Raw genomic sequence first — 11,624 nt, 5'->3', positions numbered from 1 at the left:
GAAAGTGGGGCTGCTCTTGAACCGGTGAAATCTGAACTAGATGAGTACTTATTAGAGGGAATTTTTATTCTTAATGAGTCTTCATCAAAAAATTTTGATGTTTTGTCCTGGTGGAAAGGAAATAGTGGTAAGTATCCTTTATTATCATGAATGGATCGTGATATACTAGCTGTTCCTCTTAGTACAGTTGCATCAGAGGCTACTTTGAGTGCTGGAAGTCGAGTAATTGAACCACATCGATCATGTTTAAAAACTGAAACTGTAGAGATGTTGCTTTGCGGAGCCGATTGGGCACGTGAAATTTATGGATTAAAGAAATCATGTCAGGTACATAACTAGCTCAATCTCTATGAATTCGATACTAAACTTTTACATAATTTCGACCTGTCACTTGAGACATAAAAGTCTTGTTATATGACTAATTCATTTTTTAATTGTTTTTCTTAGAAAAAAGATTTGAAACCAGTGGAGATTATTTTACCAGTTTAAGTTTTATTCCAGCTACAAGGTAGGTATATAATAACTTTTTGAAGTCTTGTTATATTACTTTTATCATGGACCAATAGATTCTGAAGATTATATATACAACTTCTCTGGCTAGATGGTGTACCAGAAACTGCTGCATTTCTTTATTATAAGTTTCTCAAACCAAGTTTCCTGTATGAGTTTGCAACATGGGTCCGGTTGGAGTTGTGTATTTTCCATTTGTTAATGTTATCTTGTTAGAAAGATTGTTGTATATTGGAGGCGAAAAAAAAGTAAGATTGTTTCCTGCACCTGCTCACGAATACTTGGGAATATTTTCTTGTAACTGGTGCTTCTCTACCAATAGAATACAAGTATACAACATATCCAGGTTATACTAGATGTCGGTGTTGTCATAAAAAATGACTGGATATATGTGATAGAATTTAAGAAATTCATGCTGGTCCGGGATTTGGTCCATTAATTTTCCTGTTTTTATTTTCTTATTTAATGTAAGATATTGATTTTGTTTTCATTCATGAGAAGCTAAGACGGAAGTAATAAGATATTGATTTTTTATTTTCTGCAGATTGCTACTTGCTTCCTCCATTCATTTTGATAATCTTATGGAGTAAGAGTACACATGCTGGATATTGAATGCAGAGGGCTGGATGACTTTATTTTGTTTTGATATTAGCACATTAGCCTGGTGACTTGTTGCTACTACTAGTTCGGTCTTTTAATTTGAATTTATAATCATATTTAAAACTTGTAATGTATTTTGCCAATTTGGTCTGCCCTGGGATTGTACTAATCTAGTAGAAAAGTAGCAGGTAGTAGTACTAGCAGAATTGTAATGAAGACAAGTACGACAATGAAGACATGAATGTAATATTTATTCTTGTAGAATGTAATATTTGATAAAATTATTATGTTTTTTAAACGAGTTCGGGTTCGAATCGAGTTGAGCCGAACTATCGAGTTCGAGTCGAGTTGTAATCGAGTCTCGAGTATACTCGGCTCGACTCGATTAAATAAATGGGCAGAAAAAGTAGTTCGAGCTCGCCTCGTATACATTATCGAGCCGAGCCGGGTCGTCATAAACGAGTTCGAGCTCGAGCTGCTCGCGAGCAGCTCGACCCAAGTTACAGCCCTACTCACACCCTCACCTTTACCATCTAAGGTGGGACTCCTCTTACTCACTTTTGCCAGTCCTGAAGAAATGGACTGCATTTGTTCACTCTTTTTCTCTCCTTTTTCCTGGGAGCAACCCAGACTCTCACTTAATTCACTCTCTTCCCTCAGTCCTAAGAGTGATTATATTACTACTAAGTCTTCTGCACTTGTGAGAATTGAAGAAATTTTAAGTTGTGCAGAGATACCCGACGAATGAGGAATATCCATCGTGATAGTAGTTTGGCTATCCGACGGAATACTGCTGTTAGGCTTATCAGTCGGGATACAATCACTACTCGACGGATGATGAATATCCATCGGGATAGAAGAAATGAATGAGTTTGGAGTAGAGACTATAGTAGACTCTGTGCAGATTGATGAAAAGTTTGGTACAGATGTCTCAACAGACTCAGAAAGAAATGGCAAGTGAGCTAACAAATCATCTAAAAGATGATGCTCACTTGCTTGGATTTTTGGCTTCTCCAAAAGAGTTAAAGATGGAGAATTTGGAAGTGATGTATTTATCATGTCAACATCCAGTGAGTGTGTGGGAGAATTTGGTGTATCAGGTGCTTCAATTATGAGAGATTTTGGCTGTAACTCCACTTTTATTGGAGCCACATCAATCTGACTTTGATATAGTGTAGTGACTGGGTCTTTAGCACCAGTTTGCACTATGTGTATGCCCTGTGCATCCCCAAGGGTTTTTTTATCTTTTCTTCCTAGCATAAGTTTTTGGTGAGCTAGTGTCCCTACCCCTCTTGGCCTGTGCTCCTGGTTGGGAGCTTGTTTCAATAGTAGCATCCTTTTGGGAGGATGATGTTAGTGTTTGTGCCCTAGAGACAACACTATGATGTTTTAGTTTAAGACATTAGGATTATTAATGTTTATGTTCTATCGATTATTCTCTTTATAAATTATTAATTCTTAATTTACTGCGATATAAATGTTAGATTAATAAATATCCTTGGAATATGATATGCAATTCTATATCTCTAAGTACGTGACTTAGAAATGAGATTATGAGAATAATATCAATATTTCTAAAGGTCCCTAGTCGAGTATTATTATTAAGGGACAATAATAATGTATTAAGACTGGTGTGTTTGTTGACTGATGATCACATCTCATTGATCATAGGTATAGTGATACTAAAGTAAAAAACACAGACAGATGTATATGTACATGGTGCTGGACAGACCCAATGTGAGAGTCTACATGTCTGTTGTGTCATAAGTAATTCTCACAGTGATAATGATGTAATGGTTCTTAGACCTGAAGTCATTATATTTCTATACGAGAATTAATATACATTGATTCCATTAAAAGTTATTGTTAGGGTGAAAACATGCGCTAATATTCACACAAGTATACGCATTCCTAAGTTGTATAAGATATAAATCAGATTCGTTCCCACAGAGACTGGTTTAGGTTAAGTTCAATTTATGCACCTATGCAACAATGTATGGTTATCGCTCAATGCTAAGACAAATAAAAAATTGGGTTTTTATTAAACTAAGAGATTATACTAAATAACATTTACTAAGAGAATTGAGGTTGAATTACTATATATGACAAACATGGGATTCTAACTTCATTACTACTTCATTCAATAGCCTTTTCATTCTTAACCTTAGCATTTGATGGTGATGACACTAATCAGATAATACGAAACTGATAAACGCCAACTTTCGTTGCACGAATACCATTCTACCAGACATCCACAAAAGAGATAGAAGCTGAATAGGCACCAATTATATTGAGACCCTATATGTCTATAGAATTTGACAACAAAACGGTTTAAGCACAAATTATCCATAATGATTACATAGGGCAAGTAAAACGGTTAGAGTCACCCACTAATCATGCATACAATACATGAACCTATGCTAGCATGGCAAGTTCTAGTCCTCTATATTCACTGTCGCTTCAATAGAGATTAACACGCTATCTTATATGTTAGCTACGCACATAAGACGAATAAGCACAACCAATACTAGATATCATACAATCATCACACACTAAGGTATTAAACAACTAACTAAAGAATTCCATAGTAAATCTGTTACAACCCCATGATCACGATTAGCCCATGATTGAACTCATCGTCACCATGGGTTCATATGAAAACATGATAATAACAAGGTCTTAATAAATTGAATAATGATTAAAGTATGAATCAACGAGATCTAGGTTCAACAAGAACGAAAATGAGCATTCAAAGTTACAACTAATTCAAAGAATCACAAGTTGAAAACAAGATCTTCTTTTTTGGAGTTGTTTTGTGCTTCTAGTTCTTCTCCTTCGTATCCCAATCTTCCTGGATGATGAAAACCCTTTTTTTAATTATATATACGCCCCTAGTGGACCTGGACCCTTAAAATTGTCAAATTCCACTGAAAAAAGGCTTTTTCAGCGAAATCAGTGACCAGCCGCGCCTTGGGCAGCCGTTCAGCTCTCCTGAGCGGGCGCTCAGCTCCTGGGCGGCCGCTCAGCTCTCCTGAGCGGGCGCTCAGCTCTCCTGAGCGGGCGCTCAGCTCTCCTGGGCGGGCGCTCAGCTCCTGTCTGGAAAAATTTCTGATGAATCTTGTTTTGGCCATAACTTGAGTTCTACTCGTCAGAATTAGGCGATTCAACTGCCCACGCGAAGCTATTGAGATTCTATACAACTTGAAATGGCCTTGGCTTCCAATTCTGATCACTTTTTATCATATTTCCTTTAAAAGCTCTTTTCTTCATATAACTGATACCTGAAATGCAATAATACAAAAACACATCAAAATACCAACAACTTGAGTCCAAAACACCAATTTAAGCTTGTAATAAAGCGTTCCAAGTGGATATAAAATCCACTTATCACACCCCCAAACTTGAATCGATGCTTGTCCTCAAGTATAAACAGACTCAGAACTACAAAACAAACCTAATGCATGAATGCAACTACGTGAATGCAACTAAATGATAATGCAATCGATCCCCTCATAATAACCATAACCAAATGAATAAGCCAGTGCCTCTAAGAATGCAATGACTTTAAACAGAGTTTGAATAAATCCCACAAACCAACTCATAAACCAGAAATATGCGTGTGTGGAATGCATAACAGATATCTCTCGATACTAGATCAATAACCATAACTTATCTATCATCAAAACAATCAAAAGTTTTTAAATAGAATAGACAATAAACGCATTATGACTCACAACACCTCCTTTCTACTAGAGTTATACAAGGATTCACACTATTATTGAACACATAACAAAGATGCTTATTTGACCGTGCAATGAATGAGGTCCCAAAAGACCTATACAATAATACCCATGTAGCGAGCGTTAGGTTAGCGGATCCCAAACTATAAAAGCCTTAGGTCACTAGGCACAAAGTCCCCTAGAACTTAATAACTCGAGTATTAAAGAGCTCACTCTTGATCAATTATGCATAAACACATACTTTTTTTCTTTCTTTTTTTTCTTTTTTTTTCTTTTCAACAATTTCTGAATGAGTGCGTTTCGCTCCATCTCATTCAACCCTAGACTACTCATAAAAATATGAGCCGGCTCCGACACACACACTACTAATCCTTACATTATCACCCCCAAACTTAAAATTTTCAATGTCCTCATTGAAGGTAATAATAAGGATTTCAGGCATACCTAGTCAGCGGGAGAGTCACCCTCGTCGGGTGGAGGATTAGGTGGCCAATTAACCTCGCCACCAGTGTTTCGGAAAATAGTACCGAAAGCGTGTGTCAAATCTTCAGCAAAATATCAGTGGATGACATGCATGGCCTCCATACGCCTAGTCAATCTTCTATAATGTGCATCACCAATACCAGTCCTATTAACTACCTGTCGCACATGAGAAGAACCCTATGTAGGCACGACAGAAATCAGCCGGTCACCCTCTACATCGTCAAAAGTATATCCAAACCCCTTGTCGGGGGTGCACCTAAGAATGAATAACTCAAGTGATCTGGCTTTCGGTTGAGCTCAAGTATGGGAGCTTCTTGAGTAAATGGTTCAAAACGCTCTTGAGAAATTTTCAGCTCTGCTAATCCAAGAGAATCGAATGGCATATCCAACTTCCTCTTCCACCGAGGTGCATTCAAAACCTGCATTTGCTCTACTTTAAAGCACTCCTCTTTAGCTGTGGGTAACTTTATATCCTTGAACACATTAAAAGTGACCTTTTGATTGTAAACCTTCATCGAAAGCTCTCCTTTTTGCACATCGATCATAGTTCGGCCTGTAGCCAAGAATGGTCTTCCCAAGATGATGTGAATCTTCTTATCTTCCTCGAAATCAAGAATTACAAAGTCAGCAGGGAAGAAGAGTTTATCCACCTTGACCAAGACATCCTCCACTATACCTCGTGAATAAGCGATGGAACGGTCAGCTAGTTGCAATGACATGTATGTTGGTTTCGGATCAGGCAGACCAAGCTTCTTGAAGATAGATAAGGGCATCAGATTGATGCTAGCTCCTAAATCACATAAACACTTGTCAAACGAAAAGTTTCCGATGGAGCAAGGAATAGTGAAGCTTCCAGGATCTTTAAGCTTCGGAGGTAACTTCTGTTGTAGCACAGCACTGCATTCCTCCGTTAGAGCAACAGTCTCTAAGTCATCGAGCTTCACTTTCGACCGAGAATACCTTTCATAAACCTCACATAGCTAGGCATCTGTTCAAGAGCTTCAGCGAAAGGTATGTTGATATGAAGTTTCTTGAACACCTCCAAAAACTTCTCAAACTGCTTATCCGGCTTTTTCTTCTGCAGCCTCTTAGGAAAAGGAGGTGGAGGATAGATCTATTTCTCCCCTGTATTACTCTCAGGAGGAGTGTATTCCACAGTAGTCTTCCTTGGTTCCACCTCTACTTCCTTCTGCACATCTTCTTCAGCCACAACTGTATTTTCTGAAACTTGAGATTTTTCAGGCTCTTCGTCTTGCTGAATGTTGGGGCTTGCGACCTTTCCAGACCTCAAGGTGATGGCATTCACCTGTTCTTCAACTTCCCTCTTGCCTGAATTTGTTTCCGTATCACTAGGAAGCGTTCTTGGTGGTCGATTCAATAAGGCATTAGTAATTTGCCCTATTTGGTTCTCCAGAGTCTTGATAGAAATAGCATGGCTTTGGCATATAAGAGCCTGGTTTTTGCACATAAGTCGCAACTCCTCCAATTCAGATTTTTCATTTGAAGATAGACCTGCATCATGATTTTGTAGTTAAATTTGGAGTTATTGTTTTGGTGCAATTTGTTGCTCAAAACCAGGAGGGTTGAATAGCTTATTTCCAAACTGCTGGAACGGCTGTTGCATCGCATTCTGATTGTTGCTCCAACTGAAGTTAGGATGATTCCAGTTGTCAGGATGATAAGTGTCTGGAACTGGTTGCCGCGATCTCTGAAAGTTGCTCACAAACTGAGCTGATTCACTAGATATAGCGCATTGCTCTGTCACATGCGGACCTGCACACAGCTCACAAACACTAATTATTTGCTTAACACCATAATTAGCCAGAGAATCGATCTTCATATACAACACCTTTAGTTGAGCAGTGATAGCCGTAGCTGTATCCACTTCAAGAACTCCTGCTACCTTGCCCTGTGGAAATCTCCGGGTTGGATACTGATATTCATTAGCAGCCATCAGTTCAATTAGATCATAAGCTTCCTCATAACTCTTTGCCCATAATGCTCCACCTGCTGCTGCATCGAGCATGGGTCTGGACTGTGCTCCCAACCCATTGTAAAAATAATTGATGATCATCCAATCGGGCATTCCATGATGAGGACACTTCCTAAGCATCTCTTTGTAGCGCTCCCAAGCTTCATATAAAGATTCTCCTGATTGCTTCGCAAATTGAGTAAGAGCATTCTTGATTGCAGCTGTCTTCGCCATAGGGAAGAATTTAGTAAGAAACTTCTGAGCAAGATCTTCCCAAGTAGTAATCGAACCAGCTAGTAGAGAGTGTAACCAGCTCTTAGCCTTGCCCCTCAGAGAGAATGGGAACAGTCTTAGCTTCACAGCATCTTCAGAAACACCATTGAACCTGAAGGTATCGCAGATCTCTATAAAATCCCTAATGTGTGTATTGGGATCTTCCGTTGGAGAACCCCTAAACTGGACTGAAGTCTGTACCCATTGAATTATGTCAGGCTTGATCTCAAAGGTATTAGCTGTGATAGCTGGCCGGATAATGCTAGATTGAATGTCATTGATCTTGGGTTGAGAAAAATCCATCAAGGCTTTCGTTCATGCTGCTGGATCTCCCATTGTAATGAGTACCTGAAACACATTCAAATAAACCGTGAAAGTAAAAGAATCTGAGTTAGTGAACTTTAACGACCACTGATGACAAGCACATAAACTAAAAATTAACACCGAGTCCCCGACAGCGGCGCCAAAAACTTGTTAGGGCGAAAACACGCGCCAATATTCACGCAAGTATACGCGTTCGCAAATAGTATAAGATATAAATCAGATTTGTTTCCACAGAGACTGGTTTAGGTTAAGTTCAATTTATGCACCTATGCAACAATGTATGGTTATCGCTCAATGCTAAGACAAATAACAAATTGGGTTTTTATTAAACTAAGAGATTATACTAAATAACATTAACTAAGAGAATTGAGGTTGAATTACTATATATGACAAACATGGGATTCTAACTTCATTACTACTTCATTTAATAGCCTTTTCGTTCTTAACCTTAGCATGTGATGGTGATGACACTAATCAGATAACACGAAACTGATAAACGCCAACTTTCGTTGCACGAATACCATTCTACCAGACATCCACAAAAGAGATAGAAGCTGAATAGGCACCAATTATATTGAGACCCTATATGTCTATAGAATTTGACAACATAACAGTTTAAGCACAAGTTATCCATAATGATTACATAGGGCAAGTTAAACGGTTAGAGTCACCCACTAATCATGCATACAATACATGAACCTATGCTAGCATGGCAAGTTCTAAACCTCTATATTCACTATCGCTTCAATAGAGATTAACACGCTATCTTATATGTTAGCTACGCACATAAGACGAATAAGCACAACCAATACTAGATATCATACAATCATCACACACTAAGGTATTAAACAACTAACTAAAGAATTCCATAGTAAATCCGTTACGACCCCATGATTACGATTAGCCCATGATTGAACTCATCATCACCATGGGTTCATATGAAAACATGATAATAACAAGGTCTTAATAAATTGAATAATGATTAAAGTATGAATCAACGAGATCTAGGTTCAACAAGAACGAAAACGAGCATTCAAAGTTACAACTAATTCAAAGAATCACAAGTTGAAAACAAGATCTTCTTTTTTAGAGTTGTTCTGTGCTTCTAGGTCTTCTCCTTGGTATCCCAATCTTCCCGGATGATGAAAACCCTTTTTTTTAAGTATATATACGCCCCTAGTGGACCTGGACCCTTAAAATCGTCAAATTCCACTCAAACAAGGCTTTTTCAGCGAAATCAGCGACGAGCCACGCCTTGGGCGGCCGCTCAGCTCTCCTGAGCGGGCGCTCAGCTCCTGGGCGGCCGCTCAGCTCTCCTGGGCGGGCGCTCAGCTCCTGTCTGGAAAAATTTCTGATAAATCTTGTTTTGGCCATAACTTGAGTTTTACTCGTCAGAATTAGGTGATTCAACTGCCCACGCGAAGCTATTGAGATTCTCTACAACTTGACAAATAGGATTTTTTTTCTACTCTCTATATAATATCTCTTGTGTGGCTGATTTTTGTATGAAAAAGACTTTTAATAAAACCCTAGCCACCAAGAGAGAATATGGAGAGAGCGAGAAGAAATGAGTTTATGGTAGTACACATCCACTCCTTGAGTTCAAGCATTCGTGTGGATACCGATAGAGCGTAGATCGTGAGAGCGGGATGCGTGGTGATTGAACAAGCTTTGGATCTCCATTAGTCAACCAATTGGTAAAGCTTCTTAAGGATAAGCCCGGGAGATGGAGAGAGCGAGAAGAAATGAGTTTGTGCTAGTACACATCTAATCCTTGAGTTCAAACATTTGTGTGGATACCGATAGAGTGTAGATCACGAGAGCGGGATGCGTGGTGATTGAACAAGCTTTGGATCTCCATTAGTCATCCAATGGGTTAAGCTTCTTAAGGTAAACAATCTGATCTACGAATTAAATATATGTTTTTCGCATGGATCCTGCGGTGGGTTTCAAAAATTCTATTTTTTTTACGTTTTTAATTACTATTTCCGTTGCGTTTATGTGCTCGAAACCCTTCAATGGCATCAGAGCTACTTGCGAAAAGTGTTTAATTCGTTTATGTGTTTACCGGTTTTATGATGATAACATGTATACAATATTCCATGACTGTTATGTATGCGATTTTGTATGTTTTACATGTTGTTATGTTTTATATGCGTATGTATATATATATATGTTTTGAATATATGATATTCATGAGAGTTGTATAATCATATGATGATTATATAATCTGTATATATACTGACATATACATGTTTTGTGTTTGTTCTTATTATAAGAATCATATTTGATACGATTTTGAATCGGATGCAGCGGATTTGCTGAAATCTGGGTCTGGTGTCTGATTTTGGCGAACGAATATGCTATTTCATATGGAATCGAGCATCTGAACAAAACTGATAGCTAAAGGTATCAGCGACTGATATGTAAGACATTTGACGTCATTTAGACCTTGTAATCTGTGATTTAATGTTATTAGATTTAATTTCGAATTTTCTGATTTTTGTTATATTTGGTTTTTATGATTATATCATAATGGGTATGATATGTTAAGATCATATTATGTGTTTTAACATGTTCTTATGTGTTAATTGAGCATATTGGATGGTTATGGCTTATGACCTTAGGTTAATGGTTTTGTTTTTTTTAATACAGCTTGCATGTCGTTTGATCTTGTAATTATTAAATTTCGAATGTAACTCGAGTTCTTATTGTAAGTACATTAGATTAGTTTTTATTTTTCATTCGTGTAATGTACATGAATATATGAAGATTTGAAGATCAAGGAAGGGTAATCTCAAATGGAGGCCATCCCAGGAAGCAATATAAGAAAGAAGACATGTAATAGTTAGCCTGTATTTATTTTTCACCTTAGATTGACCTAGATCTTTGTCATTAGCTTGATGAAGATCATATAGGATAAAGCCATAACCAACCACATTTATTTATTGTACTTTACATATATATGAGCATATGATAAATGTATGTGTAGAGTAGTTTATAAAGATGCATGCTTAATTAGATTGAGGATGTATGTATTAGATACGACACCCATGCCATGCTTTCTAAACAAGATAAAATTTGTAACGACTCAAGATTTTAAAATGAACAAACGATTATGAGATTCTCGTGTTTATGAAACACGGAATAAAATAAAAAAAAAATTATTTCTGACATGGGGTGATTTTGTCAAAAGCGAGTTCTTTGAACTTGTAAGGTTGTGGGTTTTAAGCGAGACCGTTGTGACTCCCTCACTACCTAGAAATCAAACCATTGACGAATATTGATTTGAAGTATTTTATTCAAGGAAAAATTGGGAATCTCTTTATGATGGGATCATGATCGTTTTAAAATTAACAAAACCCTAAAGTTAATATTAAGTTGATCGGATGTCTTCCAATAAGTCTAATGCGTTAAACCCTAGATCGATAAGGAGTGGGTTCGCCAAAGCGAAGTACTCCCATCTATCGTGGGAGATGTGTTGAAGTATATTGATTCTTTTGACTATTGGGTTTGACTTAACTAAGTTACCATAATAGGATTGTGAACTTAGAGGCATAGAGTTTGGCGAGATTTATTAGATAAATATGAACAAATGTTGTTCCACCAAGTTATCCAAGAGTTATATTGTTGATATAATTGACAAATGTTGTCTACCTAAATAATCATGTTTTAGGAGAAAAGCCAAAGCTGACCTAACGCATGGTGAAATACGGATCTTG

The 11,624-nt window shown here is 37.6% G+C and overlaps 1 long non-coding RNA gene and 1 other non-coding gene across 2 annotated transcripts; both read left to right on the top strand.

The window, feature by feature from the left end:
* Positions 1-117: 117 nt before the first annotated feature.
* Positions 118-1,162, top strand: LOC141689474 (uncharacterized). The gene is made up of 3 exons (XR_012562395.1): positions 118-327; positions 448-508; positions 1,055-1,162. It is a non-coding gene; the product is annotated as an uncharacterized LOC141689474 (long non-coding RNA).
* Positions 1,163-7,417: 6,255 nt separating this feature from the next.
* Positions 7,418-7,524, top strand: LOC141694804 (small nucleolar RNA R71). The gene has a single exon (XR_012564086.1). It is a non-coding gene; the product is annotated as a small nucleolar RNA R71 (small nucleolar RNA).
* Positions 7,525-11,624: the final 4,100 nt, after the last annotated feature.

This window comes from Apium graveolens, chromosome 10, assembly GCF_009905375.1.
Source record: "Apium graveolens cultivar Ventura chromosome 10, ASM990537v1, whole genome shotgun sequence".
Taxonomy (NCBI): domain Eukaryota; kingdom Viridiplantae; phylum Streptophyta; class Magnoliopsida; order Apiales; family Apiaceae; genus Apium; species Apium graveolens.
The sequence above is the reverse complement of the archived record's forward strand: the minus strand, read 5'-3'. Positions and strand labels throughout refer to the sequence as shown.